The 19,326-nt window shown below is 42.5% G+C and overlaps 1 pseudogene; it reads right to left on the bottom strand.

The window, feature by feature from the left end:
* Positions 1 to 16,825: 16,825 nt before the first annotated feature.
* LOC147887279 (scarecrow-like protein 23 pseudogene) lies at positions 16,826 to 18,757 on the bottom strand (annotated as a pseudogene).
* Between the last annotated feature and the right edge of the window lie 569 nt (positions 18,758 to 19,326).

Genomic DNA, 19,326 nt, shown 5'->3' with positions numbered 1-19,326 from the left:
GAAGGACAATGCTAAAATCTCCCCAAGTTGTCATGGATGTGGTTGTACATAGGTGTTAGCATGGCATTGGAGCATAGGTCCTAAATGCAGTTATATTATAGTCATACATCCGATTAACACAATGTACAGTAATAATGAAACCTAGCATAATTTAACAAGAAGTAGCTAACCTAATGTACACAGGGTTGAGGGGGGCACAAGGAAACCCATTGAGCCACCTCCCTTTCACCATAGCTAGGAGTCTTGGTGGATAGCGGGGCAACCACATGGCTAGGCGAGTTGAAGCAATGGATGAGCAGAGGTCAGTGTAGGGCAAAGAGAAAATGTTCGCTAAGAGGGCTACTATTTCCATGAGGCAAGGGGAGGCACAAGGTGTTGCTAGGAGGACTAGGAGAGAGTGGGGCAAAGGAGGCCAAGTGGCATCCACCATGGTTATATGCCTATGAAAGGGAAAAATAATTAGACTCACAAATATTTAGTGTGCGTGAAAACTATGGATTCCACCCATTACAAGCTATGGATCTTATGGGGTGGAATCTATATTTGCTAAATGCCTACATCTCCATCCTCTTCCCTCTATTGTCTCTACACCAATGACAATGCGACTCTTGTGTTCAGAATCTATTTGGCATCATCGGTCATGAAGTTTCATTTCTTTGGCTAGGCCCTAGCATCCATTGCTCTACAAGAGACCTTTGTCTCACCTTGCCCTTACTCCTCCCTTTCCTCCTCTTTTATAGTGTGCCTCGTCCCCGCTGGCATAGAGCAATGAGAGGGAACTTGATCTGCTCTTGGCTAGAGAGGTAGCCACTATTGTAAGGCTCATTGTTGCCTCAGTTGGAGCCTTGGTGCCTCCCTGATGGGCATCACAACTCTGTCTACTAACTCAAATCATTAGTCATGCCTTCTAATAGAACACCATTGTAACACATAAAATTAAGCATACTAACCAAAACGTTCTAATTGACATGCCAAAATCCCTTATAAAATTCAACCATGAGGCCATCTTGTTTTAGAACGTTCTCACAAGTCCTCTCCCATTCACTATCAACCATAGGGGAAGAATTGTCGAGGATGCAATTGCAAAATCAATCCAACCATGATGTCTAGGTTGTGCAATATTGTGAGAATATTCTTGAAATATGGAATCAAATGATATATGAATAACACGGTTACAAGCTCTCTACAAGCTATGAAGGTGATAGCTCATGCAATCTTATCTAAATCTTGCTAAATCTTGCTGCCAAAATTTAATGGCCCTTCAATGGGCCGCCGCTTTTGAAATCCCCTCCTAATCCTCTTCCATCTTCCTCACCATCCCCTTTTTCCCCATCCTCCATGATCCCCTCTTGCTAAATCAACACCCTCTCCACTTCTTCCTCTTCGAACGCTGATGTCTCCTGCAGTGCTCTTCATGCCCTGTACTTGCCCAACCCTCCACGCTCCTCCCTCCAGAGAGTATGCTTCATCGTCTCGTGTAGGCTCGCTCCTCAAAAAAGCTGTACACCTCCATCTGCAACTATCTCCATCGCCTCGTTCTCCAAGATTTTGTTCTGCACCTTAATTTAATGGATGAAAGCTAGGTATTTCCAATACCGAGGTCGCTCAATATCCATCTTGTCTGTTCATTTGAAGTTTGACTGCTCCCCAATCTAATTATCAGCATTGTTTGGCTTTGCATTATTCTCAATCCTCCATTTCAGCAGTTGCAGGCCTACACGTTCATTAACACAGAGACTACTTCACAGCAACAGGAAGTCAACATGCCCTGTTAGCTACAGTGCTGCTCGACCTATGGGTTCTCTTATTGGTTTCAACCGCTAGCTGCAACGCTGTTCGATCACCTGTGGGTTCTCCAATCGACCTGTGCAAGATATCAGGTTCCAACCTAGCTAGCCAGCTAGCCCTTGCGCTTAGTGCATAAACTGTTCACTTCAGCATTCTCTTTTACTTCGGTACTATTGTGGTTCCTCATGGCTAATTGCAGGCCTTTGAATTGAATTTATTCCGTCATTTGCACCCTTTTTATTCCAGCCGCCCTTAATTGCTATTCTGCCCTTGAATTCCGTCATCTGTGCCGTTGAATTCCATCATTTGAGCCCTCTTTGCAATATATATTATATTCCCAGAGGGATAGTAATGTCATTTGCAAATGGCCGAGGTAAGCTTGCAACAAAGAACAATGCTGCTGCATTGGGCTCTTGGACGGCAACTGTACCAAGGCATTGGAACCCACCATAGAAGTCCCATTGAAATTGACTCCCGAGCCCACCCATCCTGTCGTTGATAGTGCGGTTTCAGTGTAGGCAATGGACACAATACTCTTTGTTAGTGACATATGTCCAAGGTAGAGTAGAGGGTTGCAAGTCCACACAGCTTGCAAACCCCGCTGAGATGTTGTTACTGATGCACAACATGGAGCTCCTCTGTCTCTTAAGTATGGACCTGATCTTCTTAAGTATGAGCCTGATCTTCTCATCAAATGTGCTCCCTCTCTGCCTCCTTAATACTCTCTCCCTCTTTGATAGTACTGATCCATCTCTATGATACTCTATCTTGAGAGCTTTTCTTTTTTTAGAAAACTTTTGCGAGAGCCAAACCTTTGAATCAAACCTTTGAATTAATTAATATCTATTAATGTTTAATGCTTTTACATTTATTAAGGTATCATATTTTAAGGTTTCACAACCTTTATTCAATCTTATGGTGACTATCGTGAGATTGAAACTACACTATGTTGTGTTTCACAACCTTTGTTCAATCTTATGGAGTTTATGGTTTTCAATCTTATGAGTGACTATCGTGAGATTGAAACTGCACTATGTTGTGTTTTTAGGGGATGAGTTTGGGAATCTTCCTAGATTACATTACCCTTGAAGTTTGGGAACGACTCAACTGGAGTTTTCAACTGGAGTTTATAGCTTGCCTTCTACTAAGAGGATTTCTATTAATTGTCCACTCTCTGTTCCCTTTGTGCCTAGTTAGCAATTCAAAATCAAAACTATAATTGAAATAAAGGTATGATAGCTTTTCTTTCTCTGCTCAATAATCCATCTGTTGGCAAATTTTTGATAAGTTGATAAGCTTTTTTTGGGGGGGGGTTTCTTCTTCACGTATGTTCGATGTAGTGTCGTCTTTTCATATAGTATGTCAATGTCATAACTTTTTTATTCTTGATATTACATGACTATTAGATATCGACATAGTGTCATATTTAGCCTTTCAACATAATACGTCGATCATCTGATTTGTAATGTAATATTTGAGTCAATTACTTGGGCCATGCATTTGCATGGTGCTTATCTTTCCGCATTGGATCGTATTACTCGATTATATGTGCGGTTAAGTAAGTCTGTCTGCATTTCGACATTTGGTTGTAATATTCAACCTTTGATGTCATTACAAGGACTCCTTCTCATTGTTTTGAAACTAGCTCAACACTTGGTCGTATCATTCGACTGTATGTGTCATCTCTCAACCTTAGAAGAGTAATAGAATTCAACACTTTGTCGTTTATTCAACTTTTGGTGTTGTTTCTTAGATATATAATTTATAAAATAAGTAGGCTTTGACACTAGGTCGTTTATTCAGCTTTCAGTGTTGTCGTACCTTATTTCATAAAACAAATGTTTAAACTTCGACACATGGTCATTTATTTGGCTTTCAGTGTCCTTGTAGGTTATTAGTGTTGTATGATAGTTTTGACTTCAACACTTGGTCGTTTATTCGACTTTTGATGTTGTTGTACTTAACATTATTAAATGTAATTGTCCAAGCTTTGACACTTAGTCATTTGATTGGATGTTCGTGTCATTGTAGCTTGCATATGAAATGGTTGTTTGTGTTATTTAGTTTAGAATACTTGTGATCTAGTATAATTAATAGGCTAATGGGAAACCCATGCGTTGTTGCAATTGGTAAAATAATAGCTTAGTTAGACTCCTTCAGCTATGACCGCCTTGGTTATAAGTAGCATTGAGATTCGGATTTGCATGTTGGTATTCTTCTACCAAGTTTCCATCCTCAATAAAAACCTGACATTAATTGTGAAGGCCCAAATTGTGAGCAAATTGTAAGGATTCTTATTGCTAGCAAGCAATCATAACTCAAAGGTATACAGTTTCTTCCACATGAAAAAGAACACCTTGCTTTGCACTCTTTAGGGGCATTGTCAACTTCAACTTTATACCCCTATCATGCTGGTGCCACCATGCATTACTTCTTTCTAGAGGAATTCATCTCCCTTGATTCATTACTTGCCTTACTTCCATTTCACTCTTCGCTATTTGTCTTTTACCTGTACTTGCATCATTGTCCTCTTTGGAAATATTTTGTGTAGAATGTAGGGGACTACACTTCTAGTGTAGAATCTAGTGTCTAACACACACTTCTCCACACACTCAAATGGTAGGCCCATGTAAGCATGATGCAAATTTCATAAGAATGGAGTTCGTTGTGTTCTTTATTGTAATTAACTTTGTGTTCATTGATTATTTAAAATATGAATATATTTTAGATTCTCTCTCAATACTTGGTTTTTTCATGCATGTTTTGCCAGAAATCCTTTTGTCAAAAGATGCAAGCAGAGCAAAGGAATAATTGGCTCAAAGTCATTAGGCAGCATCTTTGTATAGGGATAAGTAAGATGAGCAAGGAGCAAATAATAGACATAACTAGCAATGCAATACGGACAGAGTGTTTCTACAATGAGGTCATAGCCAACACAATGGGAGAGATACTACCCAAGAGTGAAATGAATGAAGGTGGAGTACGTCAGATGATCAATAGCATCATAGGAAATATGAAGAAATGTGCATAAGACTTGCGAGATGACTTGCCTCCTAATATTGACATGGAGAAATTAGGTTTTTGGGATTTGAAGTGGAAAGAGGAGAAGGGTAGAAGCAAGAGGGCAAAAGACATAGATTCACATTTCACTATTTTGAAGAGAGTGTGATATGAGCAATCAAAACATTCATGTGATCCATCTTCTGAGGCATGGTTAGCTATTGAGGGTAGTCGCGGGGACGCTTCTCACAAAGCACATTCATTTAGGAATGGTGATTGTTCAATTGTGTTAGGTATCCCCCATGAGGCTATAGAGGAGGGTGAGAATCTTGGTGCTGGCTCATTTGGAGTATGCTTTAAAGTCACTTTTAATGGCATCTCTTTCTTTCCTCGAGGTATTACTTATGCAGCAAAGCGCTACAAAGGAAACATATCTCACACCTTAAATTCATTTGACAAAGAGTATGGAATGCAAATATTACATCCAAGGATTGTCAGATGCATAGGATTTACTAGAAGCTTACCCTAGATCAACATTTTTCCATACTTCAATGGAGGGAGTATTGGAGACATGATGACGCAGCTACCCTTTGAGAAAGGGACTTTCAGAAAGCAAGTGTTATGCTTGAAAGGCAATGGAGTCACTAGGAGGGAACCAGATCCAATACTAAGTGATGTACAGCTTATGAGATTAAAGGCATTTGTGGAAGCTACCCCAGACATCATACACACATTGGTTGATGCATTAGCAGCTGTACACCAAGAAGGCATTATACATTGTGATCTACACCCTTTCAATGTCATGCTAGATTTTACCAAGAATCATAGTCCATGGGTTGGCATCATTGATTGGGGATTGCTACTTCGATACAGTGAATCAAGAGAAGCTGTTAATTTTGTGAAGCGTACTTCAGATATGGATGATGTGACTTATAAGGTCAAGAAGAGTACAGCAATAAGACAAAATCGGCTCCGACCTTGGCAAGCTCCAGAAATAATCGACCCTGAGAACACCAATGCTTACAGTAAAGAATCAGATGTGTTTGCCATGGGATACATGATTAAGGAGGTTATTAAGTTTTATAAGAAGTGTAAGGAATACTACTTCAAAGAGGATTTCACAAAACAGTCAACATGGAGTGGCAAGTTGCGGCAGATTTATTTCAATGCAACTAACTATATGTTTGTGGAAAAACAAAATAGAATGACATTGGCCGAGATGAATAATTGACTAGCAAGATTTAACACTCAACCCCATGCCGGTTTGCGGCTTGCAGTTGAGATGATCATCCCACATTCTCTCATGTTCGTGAACAAATTGAAGGTGATGAGCTTCTATTGGAACCCTTTGAGTTTGTTGAGGATGAATATACAATAACCAAATGGGAAGAGGAACGATGGACAATCAGTGATCAACTCTTAGTGCACATCAAGAGAAGTCTATGCCGCATAGAGGAAACTCCTTATCCATGTAAAAGACATTGCACTCAACTAGCTGATGACATAAATCTTGATGCCCAAGTGTACATGTCTTCAAAGCTTTCTAGTAGATTACTGAGCCCAAGTATTCTTGAACTTTGGCAATGTGAATTTGATAGAGTTAGATCAAAGCTAAAGGAAATGGTAGTGTTAAGGGATGATAAGTTTGAGTTACATTTTGAGGACTTCAATGGGGTGCCCCATGTGCGAATTTGGTGTCATGAGTGTAATGAACTTTATGGTAAAGGATTGATAGAAGGCAAGCATGCAGCATACAATTGCTTCTCTAACTTCATGAGATTTCACATATTAGAAAGTAAAAAGCATGAGCTCAAGTATATGGTTGCTCGAGGACTACGAAAAGAAGATATGCCCAAAGTAGTGCATCAACCGACAAAGGATGATGAAAGAGAGATAGAAGATACGATACAGAAGATGAAATCTTTTATGTCGACAAATGAAGGTATTATTTGTTCCTTTATTCCTCAATTAGTATTTTCCATCTTCTTACATTAAGTCTCTTACTCATCTCCTATCATTTGAATAGGTTGGGATTTTGAGGTTGTTGAAGCTACAATACATGATTTTAAGGACAAAAGCTTGGTGAAGGTGCGATGCAAATATGATGATGCATGGTTGCGTTTATGTCCTCCAAGACCAGATTTGTACACAGTTCTCAATGAACACACAAAGTCAAACTCTCATATCAAGTCGCTCATGAGAAAAGATGAAAATCCAAAGGTAGCACTCACTGGCTTGCAAGGGCATCCTCGAAAGGATAAGGAGCATGATCCAAAGCAAAGAGTCTCTTAGCAACTTTTTGGTTTCAACAAAAACTAGAAGCCCAAGTATGAGTGCTTTCTCTGTTGATTCAAGTTTTAATAGAGAAAATGAATCTCTTTTGTAAATTTTGACTTGCTATGTTGAGGCCTTTGGAGCCATGAGGTCAAAGTAGGTAACAAGTATGTCAAGATAAAGTTTTTCTTAGATGATCAATGTGGTGCGAAGTATTGGTTTATAGAGCGTCATGTTAAGGCGACGTTAAATAATGGATGTATTGATATTCATGTGGATGGATGCTTTCGTCACATAAGTTGCATACACATTTCACAAGATGGGCAACCATTTAAAGGATTTACATGCCACCATTGCAAGGGGATAGTTAAACTTGCTGACTTTAGAATAAGATTGTACAAAGAAGAGAAGGTTGAGAATAAGAGAGGAGATAGGGGTACCGGTTGTGGAAGAAGGCTAGATGATCTTACAAAGAGTGAGCTTAGAAATGCAACTCTTTTTACTAAAAGTCGAGTAAGAGACCTTTCTAAGCAACTATGGTGGACAAAGTCTCAGGTTGCCATTCTTTCAGTAAGAGTCCGCACTTTAAGAGAAGCTAGCGTAGAGTCTCTCAATCGAAAGGATGTAAAACGATTTTGCAACAATATAATCGAAGCCCAGGTAAAGTTGCCTTATGGGGCTTTCTACAAGATGTTGCCACAAACATAATCAAGTCAAGTGCTGGACAAAGATATAGTGAGAACACAAAGGCAATATTTGAGGTTGCAAGGATGTGGGGAGGTCCAAGGTTACATGACTTCTTGAGTTCCAACGTCAATGGACCTTCTTTATCAACGATAAAGCGAGGGCAAAGACTTGCTACTCAGTTTGTACCTGGTATACATGGATATCTTTTTGATACAATCACTAAAATTTATGAAAATGAAAAAGAAAAGCATGGAATCATGTCAAGGATTCCCTTCATCATATTGGAAGATGAAACTGCAATAAAGAAGCGGATAAGGTAACCTCCTTTTTCTCTAAATTATTTTCATAATCTAAATCTTGTTTTTGAATGCAAGAGGATTGCATATTATCTTACAGACTTGTGCTTATTATTGCTTGTAGGTGGAATCTAAAGGATGACATGCTTGTGGGTTTTGATGGATATAAAGTAGATGATCATGAGTGCATGACTACATGCATGATCAAAGTGGGAGAAGGACCTCCATTGCTTTAAGTTTTCTTAATCTCAGTATTTGTTTTCTAGGCAATGGCATCACAATCCTCGCTTCTTCATTCCAAGAAAAATTCCAAAACGTCCCAAAATACATCACCTTCTGAGGTGGGAGGTGATGGAAGACGAAGGTTGGGGTGTTTAGGCTCCTTGATGCCTTCTCGTTTGCAAGAACCACCCATGAGTCCAGCATTTGTAGAGACAAGATCGCTCAACTCACCAAATGCCTCATCAAGGAGAGAGCTTCTTGCACCTGAACAACCTCTACAACAAAGTGAGGTCATGCCAACAAGGGAGAGAGTGTCTAACAAAAAGCCTCTTCTTGCAGAGAAGAACAATTTCCATAGTAAAGCCAATCGACACCTGCATCAAGAGTGAAAGGTCATACGGGTAAGCGCTCTAAGACTTACCTCTTCCTCTTTTTTGTATTTCTCTTCCTTCTCTTTCTCTTTGTCTCCTCAATCCAATCTTTTTGAGAAGTTGCTTTTGTAATCTCCTCCTTCCTCTAACATCTTATTTGAAAAATGGTATGTTTCCTCTCTTTTGTAGGGCCAGTCCACAAAACATCAAGCGGGATGTACTATTCCATGTAAGTGCTTTCTCTTTTTTCCATTTATTATTTTTGTTATTTGCATTGGCGTGCAGCTAGCGCCTTAAGCGCTAGCTGCAGTGATGGGCGTAGGAACCCTCTCTTCCCCTCTCTTCCCTCTTCTTTTCCTCTTCTCTTCTCTCTTTCCTCTTCTTTCCCTCTTCTCTCCTCTCTTTTCCACCCTCTTTCATGCTCATGTTCTTATGCTCATGCATAAGCATAAGCATGAGCATATGTCTCCTTCTCTTATGCTTATGCTTATGCTTATGGATAAGAGGAATCTTATGCTTATGCATGAGCATAAGAGAAGTAGACATATGCTCATGCATAAGTCTCTTTTTCCCTCTCTACTTTCCCTCTTCTTCTCTCTTTCCCCCTTTCCAATCTCTCTTTCCTTTCCCTCTTCTTCGCTCTTCTCCTCTTTTCCACCCTCTTTCATGCTCATGTTCGTATGCTCATGCATAAGCATAAGCATGAGCATATGTCTGCTTCTCTTATGCTTATGCTTATGCTTATGCTTATGCATAAGCATAAGCATAAGCATAAGAGAAGCAGACATATGCTCATGCTTATGCTTATGCATGAGCATCAGAGAAGTAGACATATGCTCATGCATAAGCATGAGCATATGTCTCTTTTTCCCTCTTTACTCTCCCTCTTCTTCTCTCTTTCTTTCCCTCTTTCCCCCTTTCCAATCTCTCTTTCCTTTCCCTCTTCTTCTCTCTTCTCCTCTTTTCCACCCTCTTTTTCCTCTTTCATGCTCATGTTCTTATGCTCATGCATAAACATAAGCATGAGCATAAGCATAAGAGAAGGAGACATATGCTCATGCTCTCGAGGGGGTCACTCATCACATGTAACCCTATCACGTGAGTTCAACAGAAGGATATTTTTTATTCCTAAAATTTACATAAATAAATATACATAAGAGACTATTTAAAATAATTTTGGAAAAAATTTACAGATTTGTATAGAAAAGGGGTACATTTTATCAATGAAAAAATTTACAGATAAGGGATTTTAAATATAGGCCTTGAACGCACGTGATATAGAGGGTTTATACATAGTGACCCCCCTGAGCTCATGCTTATGCTTATGCATGAGCATAAGAGAAGTAGACATATGCTCATGCATAAGCATGAGCATATGTCTCTTTTTCCCTCTTTACTTTCCCTCTTCTTCTCTCTTTCTTTCCCTCTTTCCCCCTTTCCAATCTCTCTTTCCTTTCCCTCTTCTTCTCTCTTCTCCTCTTTTCCACCCTCTTTTCCCTCTTTCATGCTCATGTTCTCATGCTCACAGACATATGCTCATGCTTATGCTTATGCATGAGCATAAGAGAAGTAGACATATGCTCATGCATAAGCATGAGCATATGTCTGTTTTTCCCTCTTTACTTTCCCTCTTCTTCTCTCTTCTTTCCCTCTTTCCCCCTTTCCAATCTCTTTCCTCTCCCTCTTCTTCTCTCTTCTCCTCTTTTCCACCCTCTTTTCCCTCTTTCATGCTCATGTTCTTATGCTCATGCATAAGCATAAGCATATGTCTCCTCTTATGCTCATGCTTATGCTTATTGATAAGACTCCTCTTATGTAAGCATGAGCATAAGAGAAGACATATGCTCATGCTTATGCTTATGCATGAGCATAAGAGAAGGAGACATATGCTCATAGCATGAGCATTTGTCTCTTTTTCCCTCTTTACTTTCCCTCTTATTCTCTCTTTCTTTCCCTCTTTTCCCTTTTTCAATCTCTCTTTCCGTTCCCTCTTCTTCTCTCTTTCCCCCTTCTCTCTTTCCGTTCCCTCTTCTTCTCTCTTTCTTTCCCTCTTTCCCCCTTTCCAATCTCTCTTTTCTTTCCCTCTTCTTCTCTCTTCTCCTCTTTTCCACCCTCTTTCCCCTCTTTCATGCTCATGTTCTTATGCTCATGCATAAGGATAAGCATAAGCATGAGCATATGTCTCCTCTTATGCTCATGCTTATGCGTAAGCATAAGCATGAGCATAAGAGAAGGAGACATATGCTCGTGCTTATGCTTATGCATGAGCATAAGAGAAGGAGACATATGCTCATGCATAAGCATGAGCATTTGTCTCTTTTTCCCTCTTTACTTTCCCTCTTATTCTCTCTTTCTTTCCCTCTTTTCCCTTTTTCAATCTCTCTTTCCATTCGCTCTTCTTCTCTCTTTCCCCCTTCTCTTATGCTCATGCATAAGCATAAGCATACCCTTTTCCAATCTCTCTTTCCTTTCCCTCTTCTTCTCTCTTCTTTCCTTTCCCTCTTCTTCTCTCTTTCCCCTCTTCCAATCTCTTTTCCTTTCCTCTTCTTCCTCTTTTCCTTTGCCTATGCCTATGCTTATGTTTGTTTTTTGTTTTTTGTTTTCGTGTTTGTATCTATGTTAGACATGGGATTACGTCGCAAGTCCGACGAGTACGGACAGCCTCGTAAGAGGAGACATCACGATCTATATGCTCCAAAGGATTTTGATTCCTCTTAGGAGACACCTGAGGGGACTACCCCTGGTTTGACTCCTGTCAGACCTAGCACTGCGACTACCCCTGGTCTGACTCCTCTCGGACGTAGCACTATGACTACCCCTTGGGGAACTCCTTTGCTAGCTGCGCATGGCTTTGTCGGGAGTCGCGACGAGTTTATAGCGTAGATGAGCGATTAGGAGGCAACGAGATTCTTCTCTCTGCTATCTCAGAGGACCTCAGCAATTCCCTCCCCTATACCGATGGCTGGACCTACTGCCTAGCTGTCCCCTCGTGCCCCTTCGACTGAGGGGTCATCACGTGCGCGTGCCTCTCATAAGGGAAGAAAGAGTAGGAGGGGTCGTTTATGTTGTGCTGACTCGGGAGAGGTAGACAAGTCAGCACACTCACATCCCTATAGGTCTCCACTTGGTCTGGAGACACAGTATCAGTCAGGTCCCTTGCCCTCTCCTACTCCCACTACTACTCCTCGCTCTGGAAGTGCTCGCACAGCTTCCACTCCTTCTGACTCTGCTACCATCAGTCCTTCTTACTCATCAGAGAATCTCTCCTATCAAATCACGGTTGCCGGAGAGATAATAGAAGATAGAAAGGGCAAAGCAGTGATGGCCACCATGAGGCGATTGATGAGCCATCACTTCAAGAGCAGCATTGCTACTGATTGGTGGTATCAAGATGACCAAAAGAAGCAAGCAGTCCTCCTTACTCATCAGAGGATCTCTCCTATCGAATCACGGCTGTCGGAGAGATAATAGAAGATAGAAAGGGCAAAGCAGTGATGGCCACCATGAGGCGGTTGATGAGCCATCACTTCAAGAGCGGCATTGCTACTGATTGGCAGTATCAAGATGACCAAAAGAAGTAAGCGGTCATCGATGAATTAAAATAAAAATACCCTAACCCGCCAAATTAGGAGTTTAATGAGAATTATATGCGAGAGCGCATGGGTTTGGTCTTGAAGCATCGTAGATCAACCTTGCGTACTTCCATCACAAAGGGGTTGGCTAAACCCAACTAGGAAGACAAAGCTGATTGGAAGTTCTTCAAGAGGCAGAATAGGGACCATCTTGAAATGTTCGAGGGACAGAGGAGGGCTGCGAAGAGACGGCTAGACATCGTAGGTACTTCGCACTTTAGTGCAGGCGGACGGTTGGCGTTCAAGGCAACTGTGGTAAGTCTACTTCTTCTCATTTAATGTATTGTTCTATTTGTTTTACTACATATTACATGCACTTTATCTAACTCTAACTCTCGTAAATTAGATCCACAGTAAGCTACGATGGGTTGTCTTCCTACAGATGTACAGATGCGATGCGCCTTTCGCATAGGAACAAAGCCGTGGTTTATTGAGCAAGAGGCAATGGGAGCGACGGTCGATTGGGCTGAGGTGGCTGCTCGCATGGTATAAGTCTATTTCTACTTGTAATCTCACTTTTTAAATTGTTTTATTCTTTAAGTTCCAATCTAATTTTCAATTTATATGGTTCACTCTTAGGATCAAAGCTCGAGCGTCCCATCACCAGAGGCGAACGATCACCAGGGTTAGGGATCAGAGGCACGTGACGAGGATCACGAAGAAGGCGCAGCTCAAGAGGACCAAGGATTAGGCCAACAAGACAAGGGCGAGGATGAGGATGACGAGGACGATTCGAATGAGTAGTAGTAGTAGTAGTAGTAGTAGTAGCAGTTTGCATATACTTCATCATGTATGTCATTTTGTATATCTGCTCATTTGAGCAATTTTGTATCACCCTTTTCGAAAGGGTAATTTTATAACAAACAATGTTGTATATGTTCGACATGTATATGCTTTTATTGCTCGATCATTTCATTTGAGCGATTTTGTATCACCTTTTCGCAAGGAAAATTTTATAATAAAAAACTTTTTTGTGTAATTTTTAAAAAAAAAGCATTAGTGGGGCAAAAAAGGGCTTGCTATGGCCCTGTTTAGCCCCACTAATGCTTTTTTTTAAGTTCTGTTAATCGTCGCTATATAGTGACATTTACCAGTGTCGCTATATAGCGATATTTAATAGCATCGCTATATAGCGATGTTTAACAGCGTCGCTATATAGCGACGGTTCTTTTCCGATGCTTTCAATGACTTTAATAACGACGTTTGCGCCTGTGAAAAAAAAAATTTAATGTAAAAAGCATCGGTATTTTCATCGAAAAAGGGCATGTGCCTTGTAGTGATTCTCTGTGCATCGTGCTAGTACCAACCTCTCCTCGGGGAGAGACAATAATGGCTCCTTGAAGCGACAATGGTGCCAGGACAAGATCTATGTGACTCTTGAGGATGTTTTGTTCTTGCTCTCTTCTTTTCCTCTCCATTCAACAACGAGACAAAAACTATTCAGAGCGTTGAGGAATTTCCCTCAACTTAACACGAGGGTCTCGATTCTGCATTTCATAGATATTAAGTAGGACCCAAGATACTTGAAACTTAAAATGGTATCAAAGAGTTCACATTTTAAAATGTAAATCATAACATTTGACAAGAATTGAGATTGTAACTTAGAAGTGCTATGGAACTTAGAAGTACTATGGAACTTAGAAGTGCTATGGAAGTTAGAAGGGCTATAAAGCTCGTGTGGCATTATCATAAGAAATAGATTAGGAAACATACAAGACTTGATGGAACATCGAACCTACCATGTATTCATTCATACAAATAAATAGTGATCCTTGGAAGTTTGGACTATATTCAATGAGCCTTCATCATGAATCGAAATTGTTGATTGAAAAGACAGAATTTTATTGAAGATGGGAAAATGTATGCACTCAAGACAGACAAAATAGACACTATCAAAGCTACAAATTGTCTCCATTTGTCAATTTTGGTGGGCTTTTCCCATTTTGACGGTAATGCTGCTCAACAGACTTAGAGTCCTGTTACCTTGTGTCAGCAAGAGCGGCACAGGCAAAGTCATGCCTCTCCCAACGCTGTATCGATCATGTTGTGAATTCAATCATATTCGATTTCCCCTCCCAGCTTTGACGTGAATGTGGCGTGATATCGCCAGACTGCCTTTGATCCAAGCATTGATTCTTCGCGAGGGAGAAAACGAGAAATATTGATTCTCAGCGAGGACGACGAAGATGAAGATGCAGGAGTAACAGTGTCACGCTCTCTGTCTTTGTCTCCATCCTGCCTTCCCTAATCAAGTGAGCTCCAATGCATCAGCCGCTGAAGTGCATTTCTGCTTCGAAATCGTTCCTCAGATCGGCAAGAAGCATCATTGAGCTCCATAGCTCAAGCATCTGTGCAGATAGCTAGATTCTTTGACCCTGTTTGTTGGAGGAAATCCGTTGCTCCGCGGGTGGGACTGTCTTTGAGTAGAAGAGGCTCCATTGCTGTAGAGAAAGAGTCGTGTATTGCTCCTCTCAGAAGGAGGTAAGCCTCATGGTGAGAGATTGCTTGAGAAGTCTCACAGTGTCTTCGTCTCCCAATTCTTCTCTGATCGAGCTTGCTGGCTTTGCAGAGTATGACTCACTGCATTTCGGATTGGGATGAGCACGGGGCGAAATTGATTGCCCTCCATCACTTGGGCTTCTTCTCCCCCGCCAAAGGGCGTTCTGTTCAAGCTCAGCGTAGGAAGCCAGCCACCTACGTGTAAGAGTCATAGGGTTTTGTGTAACTGTATCTTTCGATAGAAGCTAGCAAGTCAAGTCACTCCGTCGAGATCCGATGTGTAGGCCTGAGAATGGTTGAGACGCGTTGAACCGGATGGAGAGGCAGTCGACGGTGCAAGGAGAGGAAGAGAGAGAGAGAGGGGGAGAGGGGGAGAGAGAGAGAGCGCGCGCAAGTCGTTCGTAACCGTCCATCTCAACGTCTATGATCGCAACGTCGTTTATTGCACAACTCGTGATCCAATTTTAGGTATGGAATGTCCATAATCGTTGGCCAAGAATCTTCCAATCGTCCTCCCCCAAAGCTCTGCCTAAGAAAGAAAAAGATAATAAATAAGAAAGGCCTTCACAATAGGATTCTACGACTAGCGAGCTAATTTTAGTTTCCGTAATTAATTCTTTTGGGCTGTCGTGATAAAGAGAATTTCGTGAGGATCTCTGTAAAACTGCCCCATCCTTCTTCTATTTCAGCTAAGGAACTCCTTCTAGGAGAAATCTATGGATTGCCAACAACTCTTTGCAATAGTATAAGAGCAGCCTACTTGTGGAATGTTTGGATTAGCTGTAACGAAATGCTCTTTCAAGGTACTCATAAAGATATAGTGCATCCTCTAATCCATGACATTTGTAAGCAGATTGAAGACTCTTTCAAAGACATGAGGAAGAAGATGCAGGCCCTAGAGCAAAAGATGAACTGCCACACGTACAAAGAACAAGATCCCAAGTTGGCTCATATGGAGGAGAACCGGGTCAAACAAGAAGAAATCCTCGTAGCCCTGTCACTACTCAAAAATCAGATCTTAAGCTTGCTGTAGACTGTCCTAGCAAAATCCTCTTTAGATGAGAGATAGTTGTACCTCCCTTTTGAATAGGACTTCCCCTTGGTAATCCCCCCAGCATGTTGGGGTTGTTGACTCTGCTTCCGGGCAGCTATGTAATCTTTTTCTTTTCTTCCATTTTAATATAATCGCAGCTTTTCGAGAAAAAAACTGCCCCATAGTTCTTACGCTAAGTTGCTGATTGGCGACCGTCAAGTAGTCTAGGCGCTTGAAAATTATGCTAAGCTGCTGGACCTATGAGAATTTGAAAATTACTTTGAGACTGACTCTATGCTAAGCTGCTCTACCTATAAATAGATTGTCACGGAAAAGTGAGACGATAATGCAAGGAAACGGTAATTTTAACGTCCATTTGAGCTTGTATCTTGAGATTTCCAGTTGGGATATGCTACATTAAGCACAGAGTGCTTGACTGCTTTGAGATTGGTGGCGATCAGCAAATAGGTTACTTTGAAAAATATACGATAACTCTATGAATAATTTCTCAAGTTATATATTGTCACGAAAAGGTAACATGGTAACTCTATTACATGCTCTAATTTGCAAGGTTGCCTGCGAGTCGCGAGTTGATATTAGAAAGGAAGGTGGAAACGATTGAGAGCTAAAGATCACAGATCACAGAGAGTAAGATGGGGATGAAGAAGAGGAGCTATGCTTGGGTGAGGCCTCTATATTTATGGTTGAGGGATGAATGATCAGAAAGTTTCTTGCAGGATTGATTGAATAATTTGGGCTGGAGATGAACGAGAAGCTCTGCTGATCAGCTCAATCTGCTCACGACGATCACTAGCATTTGCCATTCTCATCTCAAGTTCGCTGCTCGCTAAAAGCTTTCCGCTTAGTTCAACCGATCATCAACGCAATCAATCTTCATCCGGCGAAGCTCGCCAACCTTACCATGAAATTTGAATCGTATTTCGAAGTTTTCCAACCTTACCAATCACGCACCATGCACCAGGCGCCAGCAATATGTATCCTGATCGAACGATTTGTTTCAGCTTATGACCCATCGTGATCAGCCAAGTGTATTGGCGACGACCAAGCAGACGCTGTGTAGAGACCCAGGTCCTTCCATCCTAGCTCCAGAATCCCTGCCTGCTCCATGAGCGAGTAGCCCTCACTCACGGGGAACATGTTGAGCAGCAGTGCAGCCTGCGTTGCAGCATTCCCAGCGAGCGATACTTGCCTGAACCCGGCGCTGCTCATCGTCTCCCTCCAGTTCTCGAACTTCACCTCCCCTGTCCTAGCCGGACCTCCCACCGCAAGTATGTTCTTGATCTCGGTCGACAGCAGCTGTTGCTCCACCGTGTGCCTCTCAGTGCTGCTCTCGACAAAGCCTGCTCCCAGCGAATCAAACATAGCTGAATAGTAGAGAAGCGACTCCACGAACCTGTTGAGGAAAGAACCCGCGTGGCTCAGATCCTGCTCCACTATCGTCACCACGTTGGGGTTTAGCTCTTGCAACAGCCGCAGCGTCCGGTTGTCCGAGCCTGTGACGTCGTAGAGAGAATGCTGCAGCCAATGCACCGCGAGGGCACCGCCTCGCCGAACTTTGAGCGCCACTGGATCCAAGTTTCCCACTCGATCGGCCACTCCGTGGAACTCGAAAGGGAGGCAGAGAGTGCGTGCAAAATCGGACAGCCTCGTACCGGTTGCTTCCAAAGCCTCAATGGACCTCCCAATCCCCGTGATCCTCACGTGAGGAGGGCCTTCCGGGCGTGCTGCAAGTATATGGAACAGCGCAGGCCATTGCAGTCCTTGCATGATATCGCAATCGATGATATGAACCGTCTCTTGCCCCTCGAATGCTTCCAGAATTGCCTGGTTGGCTGTGAAATGGGAGAATTTTACGAAAGGGCAGATCCCATTGAAGATTTGAAAAGCTGAGGAGATGCTTGGGTTGCAGAAGAGCTGGGTGGCGGGCAAAGGGGAGCAGATGCCGAGGAAAGAGTTGACGATGCGGGCAGCCATGCCTTCTGCGAAGTAAGCTGCGACTCGCTGGACAGGACTGCCGAAGGGAGAGGAGATCTCATGGAGCTCAGCAACGATAGTGTTAGCCTCTTCAAGATTATCTGCAGAAACGGCCTCTGCGCATTTGAGGAGGAGCGAGAGGAGCTGAAGACCTTCGTCGTCGGATGAATTCATTCTCATGAGCGAGGGGAAGCTATTCATGGTCTCTCCTGCCGCGATCAGTCCGTCCGTTTTTCTTTGGATGTTCGGTTGAGGAAACATCATGTCCTGTTGCTGCGGTCGCTGCAAAGAAGCCGAGCTATCGGTCGTTCCGGAGCTGTATTGAGCATGATTTGTTTCTTGATTCTGATCACACAGAGGTAGCTTGCACATCTGCGGATTAATGTCGGTTCTCCTCCCATCGCCTTGCTTCCCTTCCAAATCCAGTGACAACGTCAGTCCTCCCACTTCCCTCTCAGTCTCCCTTCCTCGATTCATATCCTTGATTTCCCTGCTCGCTCCAGCTTTCCTTTGCCTTGCGCTCCCGACCGAAGTTCTCGTCATGCTTCTCGACTTCTTGGCTTCCTGATAACAGCGAGTTATAAGTTCCTCGCCCCCATCGCTCGCCTTCATCCTCATGTCCGCGACCTTCACCGCACCATAATGTTGGTTATCGATCGTGTCGGCGGACTCTTGTAGGTTTGCATCGAAATGCAGGGTGCTGCGACCCATGTGGCATCTTTTCAGCCCTCTCATAGGGATCGAGTTGGTACTGCATTGATTCTGAAGGGCATGAAGGAGCTCCGATGACTGCAGTGAACGCATACGGGAGTCGATAATACGTTCTATCTGAAGGTTCCAAGGCGAGAGCAACTCAGTGAGGATGCCAAGCACGTCCTGGACGGGCATATTGGGCATTGCTTCAACAAGATCATTGACAATCGAGTCGACCCACGCTTCTGCTGAACAATCGAGCTCCATTCTACGCATGCAAACGATATATATTTGGCGGGACTCGTTCTGCAAAAACAGGAAGATGGTGCCTGATTTGAGGGGGATTGGAAGGTTGGGAAAGCAATGGAATGTGACAAGCAGGTGGAGCAAGATGGAGTTAATCTGGCTGGCGAGGAGATGAATGAGATATAAGATATGCAAATTATGTGGAGAATTAAGATGAATGAGATATGCGATATCCAAAGCTCGAGGGCACCCTTGCAGTTGGGCAGTTGGCATGAGCATCAACTCCTTGCTATTTGTCTCGAGTAGACGGCCTCCCGAGTCCCAAGCTTTATCCTCTAAATAGAGCACTTCCCCACGGCTCCTAGTGGGCCTAGCATCTCTATTCACGGTGTTGCAGCCACGCCCAACTCCTCATGGTCCAACCTAGCATTTTCCTATGCCACCCCACTCCTCTCCTCGAGCCTTGCATTCAACTCCTTAATGGTTAAATCGGATCATCATGCCAGACTAAGGCTGCATCCTCCATTGTTCATGAGTTTCATATTGTCAGCCCATTGCCTTCCTCTCTTCGTTTTTCTAGCCAATGAACC

The sequence above is a fragment of the Dipteris shenzhenensis genome, chromosome 23 (genome assembly GCF_047967505.1).
Source record: "Dipteris shenzhenensis isolate YYH24624 ecotype China chromosome 23, Dip_SZ_1.0, whole genome shotgun sequence".
NCBI lineage: Eukaryota > Viridiplantae > Streptophyta > Polypodiopsida > Gleicheniales > Dipteridaceae > Dipteris > Dipteris shenzhenensis.
This window is presented reverse-complemented; position numbering and strand designations above follow the sequence as displayed.